We start from the raw sequence: 13,792 nt of genomic DNA on the forward strand, positions 1-13,792 counted from the left end.
TGTGTGATGTAATCAAACGGCTGCTGTTGACACACCAGTGAGGAGTTAAAGAGTCAACAGATGTCAGTAGAAACTTTTTTTCTTTTTTTTTTTTTCTGTGGTTTCCCCTCTACAAATGGCTCTCATTAGAATTGCTCCCGTCAAGTTTTCGTTTTCGCTCGTTTACCAGTCAGACACAAGATGCTTTAATGGCCTGGAATGAATTCAAACTCCCAACACGCCCCCCCTCCAGTCAGGGTGAGGAGCCAGCTGTCATAGAGAGGGACGGAAATGGGGATAAGGGAAAACAATCTCCACCCGGAAGGGATTCACAGTGATGTAGTCAAAAGTAATCAAATTGCTCCTTCTCCTTTTGAGACATCGAGACTTTATTTGACAAACGAGCTTTCTTGTTTTCCCGTAGCTTACAAATTCATCTCACCTTTACTGAGCTTCCTTTTGCTATTTAGCTTTTATTCAACTAACCCTTTACCGGCCTTCTGAAGGGCCTGTTATTACATGTTGTCAACTTTTTCTTGACAAAGGGTGGGAGCCCTCTGGTTGGTGGGCAGCAGACCAATCAGAAGGCAAACAAAGAGTCAGTTGTGACAGCAGAGATGGGTCTTAACCGATTGGCTACTGGACGTCCTGAGAGATTTTTTTTTTTTTTTACACTTAACTTGTTGGTGGTCTGACATGGTGGTCTGACATGGTGGTCTGACATGGCCGAGAGTCCAATCTAAGTTTCCGAGCTGTTGCACGACTTCACGTGTGCTCCGTCACTCCGCCAGCCTCGCTCGGCCTCTCCAGCACATTTGACGGGACGGTGTAAAACATCCCCCTGCCGCCATCTAGAATTAATGAGCCGCATGTTTGGGTGTTTATCCGTTGGTGTTTGATGAAGCTGGCTCATCATTACTGCCTGTGTGGCACAGCAGGGACTCCCATTGGCAGTTAGGTGACACACACACACACACACACACACACACACACACACACACACACACACACACACACAGACACATTGACGTACAGTACGCACACTCCAGGCCCTATCCTGACGATGTTCTTCTGAGGACATTGAAGATTGTTGTGAGCGCCAGTGGTGTCATGTCTATTAGCATGCCTGTGAGAAGCGGGACCCCTCCTAAACCCCAGGCAACCTATCACAAGTTTAACTGTTTTGTGTGTGTGTGTGTGTGTGTAAAAGAGAGAGTGCGCGCGCTTGTGTTCTCTGTCAACATGTATTGTATGCCCGCAGGCTATTGTTGAGAATCTCTATGCAGCACTGTGTGTTGTCTGTCTCCTAAGGCTTTGAGTTATTCTGAAAAACACCCGGACTTGTGTAGTCTTACAGTACAAAACACACACACACACACACACACACACACAAAAAACCCATTTTTTCAAATTTTTCTTATTACTTTATCATCAGTGCTGTTCTCCACTGCACAGATCTGCAGTTTAAAGGTCTATTTTACATCCTAAATAAAGCATATTGCCCAGAAAAATACTAAATACAAAACACTTTTAAACTAGTTTTTCCTGTTAGACTGAGAGAGAAGGATTTGGGACGGGCCGTCTGTCCCAGCGTAGGAAATCTCCAGTATAAGAAATCAAATTTCCACTCATTAGACTTTAGTCCATTTGAGCAAAACATGTTACACAAGCCTTCAAAAATTTCTCAAAGCGCTAACTAAACCCTTCTGACACCCACTTTAATTGGACATAATTAAAATCGCTGGCCCACAAACATCACAGCTACAAACAACCAATAACGCAGCACTTTCTGCAGCTTCAGTTCAAGAAGAATATCGGATGTTGTGAATGTGTCTTCTTTGTTAAGGGTAATCCATAGAAAATAAGTATCTTACATTCATTTAAATACTGTACTTCTTAAGTGATGTAGAAGTGTTTTTAAGGTGCAGTCCCTTCCTCAGTAGTTACAGTAGATCAACTTATTTTCATATTTAGCTGAGATTAGTTTTGCAGATCTTGTGCTTACTGACAAACTGTTGAAAATGATGAATTGTAAAGTTAATGTTAGCAACTTCTTTCTATTGTCTTTTTTTTTTTTTTTTTTAATCATAGCGCTTGTTAAATTTATGACAAGTTAAGTCTCATAACCATGTAGCTGTAACTCTTCACAGTGTGTGTGTGTGTGAGTGTGTGTGTGTCCTGTCAAAGTCCTCTTTCCTGGCTGCTTCCTGTTCAGATTGAGGGGTGTGCTCCATTTCCTTCCTGCGCTGCCACAATCTTGGTCAGGCTTCCTCCGTGTCTTCCAGCGTACATGAAACCCACCGCGTATGACTGTATGTGCGCGCCGCTGTGTGTGTCTTGCGTGCACTTGGTGCACGAAACGTGTGCACACGCAGGTGTCGAGGGCACACATATGGGAAGTGGGACACAGGGCTCCGCTGCGGTGTTTTGACATGATCTTCACTCTGCGTGCACAAACAGGGCCTGCACCTCTGAGGTCAGAGGCTGATAAGGGAAGACGTGAAGCGATTTTCCCACACGGTGATGTCAGCACTTGTGAAAATCCTATCACCGACCAGCCTGTTTCTGGTCACTTTGAATGTTTCCCCTTTGCCCGTGGGCCTCTCTTGCTTCCTCTTTCATCAGACCCACCTGGCCAGACTTTAACCTTCGTCACCGATACCTGCTGAGAGCATCACTGCTGCTGGCTCAGACTCGGCGTTACAAAATGCAAACAAGAAAATCTGGGTTCTTGTTTATGTGGTTAGCACTTCTCTATCACTGATGAAATGTCAATTTTCTTGCAACACGGAGGAATGTTTCTGGTTTCCGTCTGGCTGCTGTTGTTTTGACCCTTGCTAACTTTATTATTGGCTCCCTCGCTGCGCTGGGGTTATAATAAGACTTGTTCTTGAGAGAATACGAGGCAGCAAGGCTTTGAAATGCATTGTTGGGAGAGTTTTGTTATATTTATCATATCTATTGTGCTTTGCTTTGTTTAGATAAGTCGCTGCCCATCTCTTTGCCGAATATAAATCTGTTTGTGTGTTTTTCTTTATCTGCATGTGTCTGCTGTGAGCTACCCCTACACAGAATAATTATGTTTCCGATCTGTCGGCTGTAGGAGTGCGAGCATTTGACCGTGCTTTGACGTCACAGGAGGAATGTTTGTAGCTAAAATGATAATAAAATAAATGGTGTCAAGCAGTATTTGCTCAAAATATCAAAACACAAAATATGTTTGCTCTCAGAGGACATAAATTACACCGAGCATCTTCTTCTTCAAACTTTTTTCAGAAAGAAAAACAATACTGAAAAGAGATTTTCAAGAGCATAAAAAGGCTTGCAAATTTATTTAAATCTCCCAAAAAAATCCCAAACATTTACTCTTTTGCGCCACTATACGTCTGTAAACTATAAACTTACTTTCGACTGACACGTTGGCAGAGACATGTCATTGTGTTATAAGCTGATGAATGTGAACTTGTCATAGAAACTGTCGCTGTGGTGGTGGTGTTTCTGCTAAAGGTGTGAAAGTAAACATACTTCTAGCTCTGTTTTGGTCTCCACACGCCAACTCACTTCACCTTTAAACGCTCCGATCAAGTTGTTGTGTGTCATCTGATGCCAGGGAGTAGCCCACAGTGACTTTTTAGAGGGTTTTGCTCTGAGAACAGTTTCTCATAGTGTCATCTTTGACACTAAGAGAGCGACGACAGTGAATAATGTGCTAAAAGAAGCTATATCTGTACAGCTGACAGCGGTTCTCTCAGGGCAGACATTAGTGTAACAGCATCAGGGACAAGGAGGTTTTTATTGAAGGTGGTTTCAGGCTTTGAGGTGTAGTTCATCTATTGATGGGCGGCACAGGTGGAAGGTTCTGGGTGTGGAGTTTGCATGTTCTCCTTGTGTCTGCATGGGTTCTCTCAGGGTACTCCGGCTTCCTCCCACCGTCCAGGTTAGGTTAACTGGTGTTTCTAAATAAACTGTAGGTGTGAGTGTGAATGAACCCTACGAAAGACTCTCATCGATACCCCATCTCTCGCCCAATGACAGCTGGGATAGGCTCCAAAGGACAAGTTGATCTATTGACACGATCATGGTTTTAAATCTCCGGTCAGTGTCGCTGAATCTTAACTCCATGGAAGCTTCTCGCTGGTCTGAGGTCATGGGACTGTTTCCATCTGTGTATGCGGCCACCATAGAAACCACAGGGGCGTCTGACAGGAGGACCTGTCCTCTATCTCACTTAAAAGTCTAGCCCTGAGCTCTTGTGAGGCACTTGGAGAAACATTCACTTCGACACACTCCACAATCGCAGACAGATAGCCGGTAAATTTAGGGCACGGCTGATGTCCTACATTGCCACGACTGCCCACAACCAGTTCCCTTAAAGGAACACTTTTAGTTATTTGTCTTAAAATTAGAAACTAAAAACCAGACAGAGGCAAAACAAAACAGGAGGAATTCAGGAACATGTCTAAAAGCAGATGTTGTGAAGGGAACCAGTTGTTAAAGCTCTCCCGCTGTTTAAAACATACGTGTTGTGAATAAGACCATTTCCATCATTGTGTCAGTCTGTCCGCAGTCTGTTTATGACTGACATTGCGCAGGCCCTTAGACAGCTCGAGTTGTGGACAGATAACGAGACGGTCCGCCGCTGCACCCAGATGTCCTCTCCTGATATCACGCCAAAGTAGTCCAGATTACATCATCGCTCCTAATCAAACACCTTATTCGCACCTCGCAATCCAAACTTTGCCCCTAAATACGTCACCCGCCGCCCGTCTCCTCTGTTTCCTTCAAGTAAAAAAACAACTTGCACAACCCCTCTCTTCATGGCGAACGCTCTCCTACACAGCCGCAAAACACCAAACTATCCCCTAAAGAAAGGCCTCCGTCTGGCTTTAAAGAGAAAACACAATCCGTCTTCTGACAGAAAAGCACTTTTCAAGAAGCCTCTGTTTTTCATCGTTCTCGGAGAACGCCGCAGAAAACACACTTCCCTCCGCTTCTCGCAAACTGCTTCCACTCCTCGCTGCATAATCACTTTTAGATGTAGGAGTATCGGTGCAGGGAGACGCCTGGGTGTCACAGGAGGGATGTTTGCTGCCGGGACAATTCGATAAAGAAAAAGCAGCACGGATCGGCGTGTCAAACCGCAGATGGGATAAAAGAAAAAGTACAAACGGCCTTGTAATTGACCAAAAAAACTGTAAGTATGGTGACCTTATACACTGGAGATTTGAAGTGCCTCCTCTGCAAAGCTCGGGGACTTGAGGGCCTACTATAACTGGTTGTCAGGGGTCTTCGGAGTGGCATAGAGGCGGCCCTGTTTTCCGTGTGGACTTTTCATACTCGCAGTGTTCCTCCGCAGGCAGTCTGTCAGTATGTGGAACAGCCGTGGAAGGCCTTGGCTGTGGGCTTTCTTTCTTTCTTTCTTTCTTTCTTTCTTTCTTCTCTTTCTCTTTTTTTTTTTTGGCAGTGCTGACGAATTTGCTGGGGTTTGAGTCGTAGCATCTGTTGCTTTGAGGGGGCCTGCTATTTATCAAACTGAAGCTAAGTCTGCTGGGAGCCCAAAGGGAAAGAAACATGCCTTACTATATAGGTTAACCCCTCTCTCTCTCCCCCTCTCTCTCTTATACCCCCCGCTCTCCCGTTGCCTCGCTCCCTCCGTCTGAAGACATGTTATTCAGATGTGTTTGTGTGAAGGCAATAGCTAGGAGGGGCTATAGTGGGGATACTGAAAGAGGAAGGGGGTGAGGAGGGAGAATTATAGGACATGACCCGCAGTATTTTCTGTCACTCCCTATAGCGACTACGTTTAACGTATGAAAAGAAAAAAAAAAAAGCGAGCCCTTGGCGCTTGAAGTTGTTTTTCTGCTTAAACGGAGTGACGAAATGCAGTTTGGCCCCCGACTTTTCAGAAATCCACCAGCAAGTTCTTAGAAAGATTGTATTTGAGGGAAAAAATGTGGGAGTTTGGTGTAATCCCAAACACCTTGAAGCAATCAAAGGCTGTTGTGTTACTTGTTTTTAACTTAAATTAGGGGACCAACAAGCACAGAAGCACAATTGCACAACAAGACCTGCAACGTTGCAAACAAAATACCTCACCTTCTGAACAATTTTTATTTTTTTTGTTTTGCACATGTGGAAACACAGGCACGACCCGAGCTGCGCCTCAGCGATACGCAATAGCCCGTCCTCGGGCGTGCTGCGTATTCTGCATTGACCACATTCCTGTTGACTGTCCCATTGATGAAAACAGCCATCAGTGAGGATTGCTTCAAGGCAATGATGAAAGGCAACGCTTGGAGCAAATTAACAAAGGAGGATGAGTGGCAACCGTGAAAGAGAGATATTGATTGACAGGGCAGAAGTAAACAACTTGACTCGGAGACAGTTCAGAGCTTCTGTGTCGGGAGAAAAGAAATTAGGTTGCATGTCTAATCCCCACATGTAAACATATATCTACAGTATTTTCTCCACATCTAATAATCCACTTACATAACCGCCGGTCATCTTTCTCTTGTCCCACTTTTTCTTCTTTCCCCTGTCACTTTCTTTTGACATCCCTTCTTCTTCTGCCGACTTTCCCCTCTCTCATACCTCCACTGTGATGTAACTCTCTTAACAAACATGTTTTCTCGATGGAGCCTCACTCTGCCCGAGCGCACAGAGGCTCCATTCATACCGAGTTGTTTTCTGCTCTCAACATCTTATAAGGGAAGAGCACCGATTGCTCACATGCCCATCCTGCATCTTCCGGTCCTTTTATTTATGCAGGACGACTCTTGTTATGGGTTTAGTCGCCTCAAAACACGGCCCGGCGACGCGCTGCAGAAAATATATACGGAAGAGAAAAGTGCTGCGCTGTTGTTTTTTTTTCCACTCTATTAACATAGGCAGAGATGAGCAAAGACTATAAACAGGGTGTAGGCAAGAGCCTCTTCCTCCTCTCTGTCATGTGCACAGGCTCCTTCTTCTGCCTACATACCAACGAGTGCACTGCGATCAAAACTTTCACGCAGAGAGGCAGCAACTGGTCAACAGGATATGAAACCTTCCTTCTTTTTTTCTTTTCTTCTTCGTGTCTGAACTGACCTTTCCCCCACTTTGCTCTTTCTGCGCCAAAAAGCTCAGCCTCTGCCTCGGATGAGCATTTCTGCCATGTTTGTGGTTTACCCGAGTTTGTTTGTTTGACTCTTTGAGCCCGTGACATTCATTATACAGCGCTACTGAAACCTTCAGCCTCTGCTGGGCAAACCGCACGTTTCGCTCGGTGCATCTAGGTCTAGGAAGGTTTTCTGTTTCTGCTGCAGTAACTCCGTGCAGACTCGCAGGTAATCGGCGTCCAGCTCATTTGCTTTATGCGTCGGGGCTGAGTCATTCCCTCGTACTTGGTGAAAGGTGTTCGCTCGATGACAGAGCCCACTCTCCCGAGTCTCACCCCGCACTCCCTCCCTTTCCTCCTGACCGGTGTTAGTGGAAGGGAAGATGACCATCTGCTGCCCCAGTTGCCCAGTGACTGGACAACAGCCTTCCCTTATGGCACAGTTCCACTGTCCATTGTCTGCTTGAGAGTCTGTGTATGTGTGTCTCTATGTGTGCACTTAGCCGCCTCTATCATTGTGTGTGTGTGCGTCTTTGTGTGTCCTCCTCAAGGAGAGCACAGTATTGTATGAAGCTTTCCTGTGGGAGGCCCCAGGAGAGAACGCACCCTCACCCAGCAGGACGGTCCTCGGTGCAGTGTGAGCTGACTCGGCCTTACCGGCGGGTTAGTGGAGGGTCAGATTTATAGGCTGCAGTCCAAAACTTTGCTCGGGTGCGGAAAGATAATAGATTTCCTCTCCAGACATGTGTCCATGATCACACGCAAGTACACAAAGGTGCAAAACTGTGCTGCTTTGGAAGGGAAATGCATATTGTCCAAACAGGGCTACATTGCTCATATTAGCTTTCATCCTGGGAGTTACATGAGTATACAACTCTGAAAGCTATACTCTAAACATGAAGCTACACTAGAGCAAAAAAAAAAAAAAAAAAGGTTGTTGCTCTTACATGGGAGCATTAGAGAAGCTGGTCAGATTAGTTTTAGATTTAGATTCAGACCTAATAGACCTTCTTAAGCTTTACCAAGTCAGCGTGCTGGCACATTCACAGCACATTGTGAGTTGAGGTTAGAGTCAGAAAAAGAGGAGTCTCTAGAAGATGACAAAAGTGATCATTCGCTTCTTTGTTTTCATATTCTGTCTGTTACCGAGCCGTCACTGCTGTGTCAGCTGTGTTGCTCAGACATCAGACCGTTTCTTACATTTCTGTTTTTCTTTTCAGGCGTGGTGGATATCCGTGACTGCGCCAACCCCTCCAGCTAATTTAATCCCGAGAAAAAGTAGTTATTTTTCTGAAAATATACTCAGTTAGCAGGGACCAAAGTCGTGCAGCAAATTTTGGAGGAACTCTGTGTTTTCGTCACATGCCCCGGCTAACACTTTGAATTTTACTAATTTTCCGTGGTCTCTTGTTGCCTGTAGCCCCTTTTTTGTTTATTACGTCAACTTACTCATTTTGTGATTCGAGCTACAGGCCGTGATTGCCAACAGCAAACCAGGTGACAGATGAGCCTTCCTTCAAGACAAACTAGCGGCTAGTTCGTGGCCACCTTTATCCGCAAGTCCGTCGTAGCCGTGTTGATATAATACAGCATTTGGAGTCTCGGCAGGACATGGGCAAACAGACGGACGGCACACAGCAGTGATTAGAGGACGCTGTCTTGTCAGCTCGCTGTATTTTGTCGTGGCGCTCAAAACCAGTACTGAAAGATCTGCTGCGGCTAGTCTGCATACTGTTTCTAGTTTGATATTCAGTGGTGTATGCGTGATAATGAAACCAAGTCGGGTCTGCATGCATAATATCCGCACCCACACAGTAAACGTGTCTTTATTTTAGTCATCAAGGGTCAGCTTTAGTGTTGCTTGATATTTTTCTCACCCTTTCCATTTTTATCTTTCCGCCCCTCCTTCCTGTTCCTCTCCTACGCACATACAGGTAACAGGGGACCGCACTGAGCTCAGTTACTCATTATCCCCCTCATCCACGCCTGTCAGTTGTCTGCCCACTGTTCCGCTGCTCGCCTTGGCAGGGGGAAACGGCCGCAACCCGAGAGCCCCGTGCTCGTGATCCTCAGCTTACCCCTCGCAGACGTTCACGGAGGAGAAGAAGCCGATTCATTTGTTTCTTCTGTTTAGCTGAAAGAATCCAGCGAGCGCGTTCAGCAGCAGCAGCAGCAGCAGCAGTTGTGTCAGTGGCGCTAAGAAGCTCAGACCACATACCAGACATTCGTTTAAGAGTGACAAAATTTACGAGGAGCTCTTTGAGTGATGCCAAATTCCTGTGTGATTCAGAATGTTTTCGAGCTCCACTTACTCATTTTTATTACCTTTTAACCCTGAACTCGGCCTTTATTGCATAAAAATACACTGTAAATTGAGCACAAAAAAAAAAAAAAGAAGAAAAAAAACTGTGGCAGGGAGAATAGAGGTTGACAAATACTCCTGAGGAAAGCAGGGGGATCTGGGAGATTTACAGATTGGAGCTGAGCCATGCTGCTCCGGTTTTTAGGTGAGCGTGTGTGTGTGTGTGTGTGTGTGTGTTTGTGTGGGAAACCTGATAGAAATCTGATTTGGCAGTGCCATTATCCTCTTTAGACTTCAACAGTGGGCCTACACGGCACGCTGTGGCCACCACTAATCCCATAATGGGCTGACTCTGCACTGAAGCTGCACAAATAACTGTTCCCCTTGGTGAAAACTATGACAGAGGGTTTGTTTCTGTTAATGCTTTCCATGTATGTGCTCTGCATTACATTGTGTGTATAGGCTGTGTGTGTGTGTGTGTGTGTGCCTCCTCAGGTGAGTGGGCAAAGATAGGTAATCTAGTGTACAGAGTCATCGATTTTCCCGCTGCAGAGGAAGTGGCTGGTTATTGATTCTCTGGGACAATGATGTCACTCCAGACGGTGCGGGGTGTTTACTTATCCATGATAAGGTACGAGGCGCTTTCTCTCCGCACACTGGTCAAATAATCCTCTCCCTCCGTCCCCTTCGCCTTTTATCACTGTTCTCCCATCACTCTTTCCACCGCCTTTCTTTTCTTGCATTGTGAATGCCCTCTTTAACCCCCCCCCCCCCCCCCCCCCCCCCACCTCCATTACATGTGACATAATCACAGTGATGACGGATGTCGCCTTATAAAAGTTACACATTCGGCTGAAGTTTTAAAAAAGAGATAACGCCCACACGTCCTATTTGGTATCGGCTACAAAGGAGGGCTTTTCAATTTAGATGTTGATTCAGTCCAGGCTCTTATCACCTCACTGTGCCGCAGATTAATTCGTTTTTATCAACTCTGACACCATCGGGAACGCTGTCTTACTTCCTGCTAATAAAACCGTGTCTGCCTATTTGTATTATGCAAGCCCGGTAGGTAATCCGTGTGCTTGTTTGCAACAGTAACGCGCAACGCCACAAAGTGCTCGGATAAAAAAAACACAAAGCCGCAACTTCGCATTTGCACTCGCTCGTAATGAACTCACAATACAATCAATAACGCAACCAGTGAATGCCGCTCTGGGCAGAATCCACCTCATCTACCTAATTATATCTGACGCTTGAAATCTAGCGACATATTCAAATCCGACTCGAGTCCGACAAGGGGCGACGATATGAAAGACTTTCAGCCGTTGGTTTGTTCTTTTCTCGGTCCCGCAGGCCTGTAATTGATTAACCGTAGAGCAAATATGTCCAACACTACCTGTGGCATGAGACACACTCTCTCACACACACACACACACACACATATATATACACACACAATGCGGGCACACTTCTGTCAGGGTTACGAGGTTCATGGAGAGTTTGTAATTGTGGAGAACCAGCACACAGCGAAACCACACACATTAACCCAGTGTATTTTTAAGTTAAACCGTTAATAACCCAAAAGCGCAGTCTCATGAGAATGAATCCTGAAAGAGGATGCAAGCATGACGCAACCGTTTGACATGGTAATAGACGAGAAATGTTGACTTTGGGGACAGTTTGTAGAAGCTGCTATAGTCAGCTTTTTTTTTTTATTAATCGTAAACATTCTGTTATGTTTGTGGGTCAGTAGTGATCGTAATTCCACCTGACTTCCGTTTATTGTCAGACATGTGAATGACTCACCGAGCTCTCCCTAATTTATCGACACATATCGGCCCGCAGCATAATTCGCTGAAGTCGGCATTTTTCTGCACCTTTCCGCTGTTATCATGTGCCAGCTCATGATCTCATGTCATGTGCTTGTGTTTTCACATATGAGGAACTCGCCGGGTTTAGTCAACATGCGTGTGCATGTGCTGCGAGTTTGTGTGTGTGTGTGTGTGTGTGCTGTTTGCACTTGTCCCTCGTTTGTTTGCACACACCGAAATCTGCTGGCCTCGCTGTGTACATCTCCCATGGAGTTAAAGTCGTGTCGCAAGAAAGTGAGGCAAACGAGATGAAGAAAGGTGAAGAGGAGGAAAAACAAAGGGTTGTGACTGGTAAACAGTCTGTGGCTATAATCGGCCATTCAGCCTTCTTCCGTGGACCTTTGAATGACCTGGTTAATTCCTGGGTTTGTTGCATATTACCAGCATAGTTACTGATAACAAATGAACACATACAGTCCCCACTGTGGGACAAATAAAGGTTTTTCTTATTCTTATTCTTCAAAAAACACAAGCATAAACATTTGAGGAAGTGATAAACCTGTGTGTTTATTAGAATTCGTGGTTAGTATCCAGCTAACTATGAGCAATTTATCCTACGTTTATGGGATTTAAGATGTACGTGTTTGCAGGACGCTGCCGTTTGCCACCTCAAAGCCCCTCAACTGATTTCTCCCTTCTCTATGCTGCCTTCTTATTCTTCTACATGAATCATCAACTCATCTTTACATGGAGCCTTATGCCATAAGTCATCTTCATCGGAAGCTGACGATACTCAGCCAATAACCGATACTTGTAGGTGCGTGGCGGATGTGACACATTACACATCAAAGATGCGTTGGTTTCAGCTTTTATTTTCAGCGCTCCAGTGGTGCAACCAACGTGTTTATTTCACCAGCCCTTGAGCAACAACTCGCCAACAAAGTGGCTTGACCATTTTGTAACCTTGCTCTTCGTAGTGTGAACTTTGGGTTTAGTTCAAATGTGCGTCGCCATCAAAGGACTATTTTTAGCCCCTTATGCTATTCTTGCTAAAAGCCAACTGGGAACGTTAAAGCGCAAATTACAAAGAACCACAAGCACCATCAGCAGAACCTAAAGCAAAAAACAATGACTATGTTTGGTGTGACTTAGCAAAAAGCTTCAGCTGCACATCTAAACTGAATATGGACTTGGTCCTTATATTAACTTTTATAGGAGACTGAAGTCATTCTGGGAAATTCTCAAAAAACCCAACGTTAACCATTTACCAAGGCAGCCACTTTGACACCCTTTTCATGTCTGGTGAATTGAGATTTTGATGTCATCTTAATCATTGACAGCATAAAACAATCTCTAACATTACTGGAAAATGTTGAGTCAGCGGCGGCTCCGGGTGAAGAGAAAGGAGGCCAAGGTGATTGAGTTTCCACCCAATCAAATGGACATTTCATAAACCATTAAACATTTATGCGGCAGTCGCTGTGACGTCGCGCCCAGGTGGGGTTCTGCCAGACATTTTGTTCTGCAGTTCAGTACCGGCGCTCATTGCCTATTAATGAAGTAATAGGACACGAGCAAAATGGTTCAGTGCAACAATTAGGCCGTATCACTTCCTGCTCCTTAAAGTGCACCAGTATCACATCCCCTCTTCAGCTTTACAATCAAAATACATCTAGGTGAAGTGAAACTAGTATCAGAAACAGAGAGAAGTGCAGATTAACTGAGATTATAATGGTTTCTAATCTTTGCTGTAGCCTCTATGATATATTTAGATTTTATCAGCTTCACCGCTCTCAGGGCTGACAACCCTTCTTGTTCTGTAAAATAAGAGTTCAATGACTCCTATGGAAACAATAAAACATTGTTTGGCTCAGCGGCTCATCAGGTTTTTATTGTCGTTGCTTTAGTGGCTCCCATTTGAGTGAAATGTCTGCCGCAAGCAGGTCTTATTAACGTGTTGTTTTGCTGTATTCTGGGCGGTGAATCACCACCTTTTTTGTTTTCTGACAGAAACAGGTGAGGAGTCAGATCGTTTGTGTGTGTGCGGCTCAAAATGCCTATTAGGAATTATCAGGAGATGATCAACAACTCTTTGGCCGTGTTCCCAGTGAGATGAGTCACTTTTTGCTCAGTCAGCAAAGCCAAGATCTTGTCGGGGAGAGAAAAAAACAGCTGTGCATTCATAGAGGCACACAGCGGCATCGGACCAGAGGGGCTGTGCTCGATTTCAGCTTTGTTCGTCCCGTGTTTTTGGATAGCATGAGCAACAGAGATAAGCCTGGCCCAGATTCTGTGTCTGAAGCATTCACTACAACACTTTGAGTTTTGTGTTTTTGAACTTTTGGCAGCAACTCTGGACTTGTCTCTCAGTGTTATCGCTCGTGTTTCATCAATAAACTTAAGGAAGTCAAAGGACAGCCCACGTTATTTACATAAATGTAGGAAAAAAGAGGATAGGCAAAGCAAAATGAGGAGTTTACTGCTGATTTGTGGCGTCTCTGTCATTTCAAGCTAAAGATAGCAGGGGAGGGTTTGGTATTTTCTGTTTTTCTATGGGATCTTTTCTCCTGAAGCCTGTTGTATTGTGACAGCTGCCCTCTCCCT

Source organism: Chelon labrosus, assembly GCF_963514085.1.
Source record: "Chelon labrosus genome assembly, chromosome: 14".
NCBI lineage: Eukaryota > Metazoa > Chordata > Actinopteri > Mugiliformes > Mugilidae > Chelon > Chelon labrosus.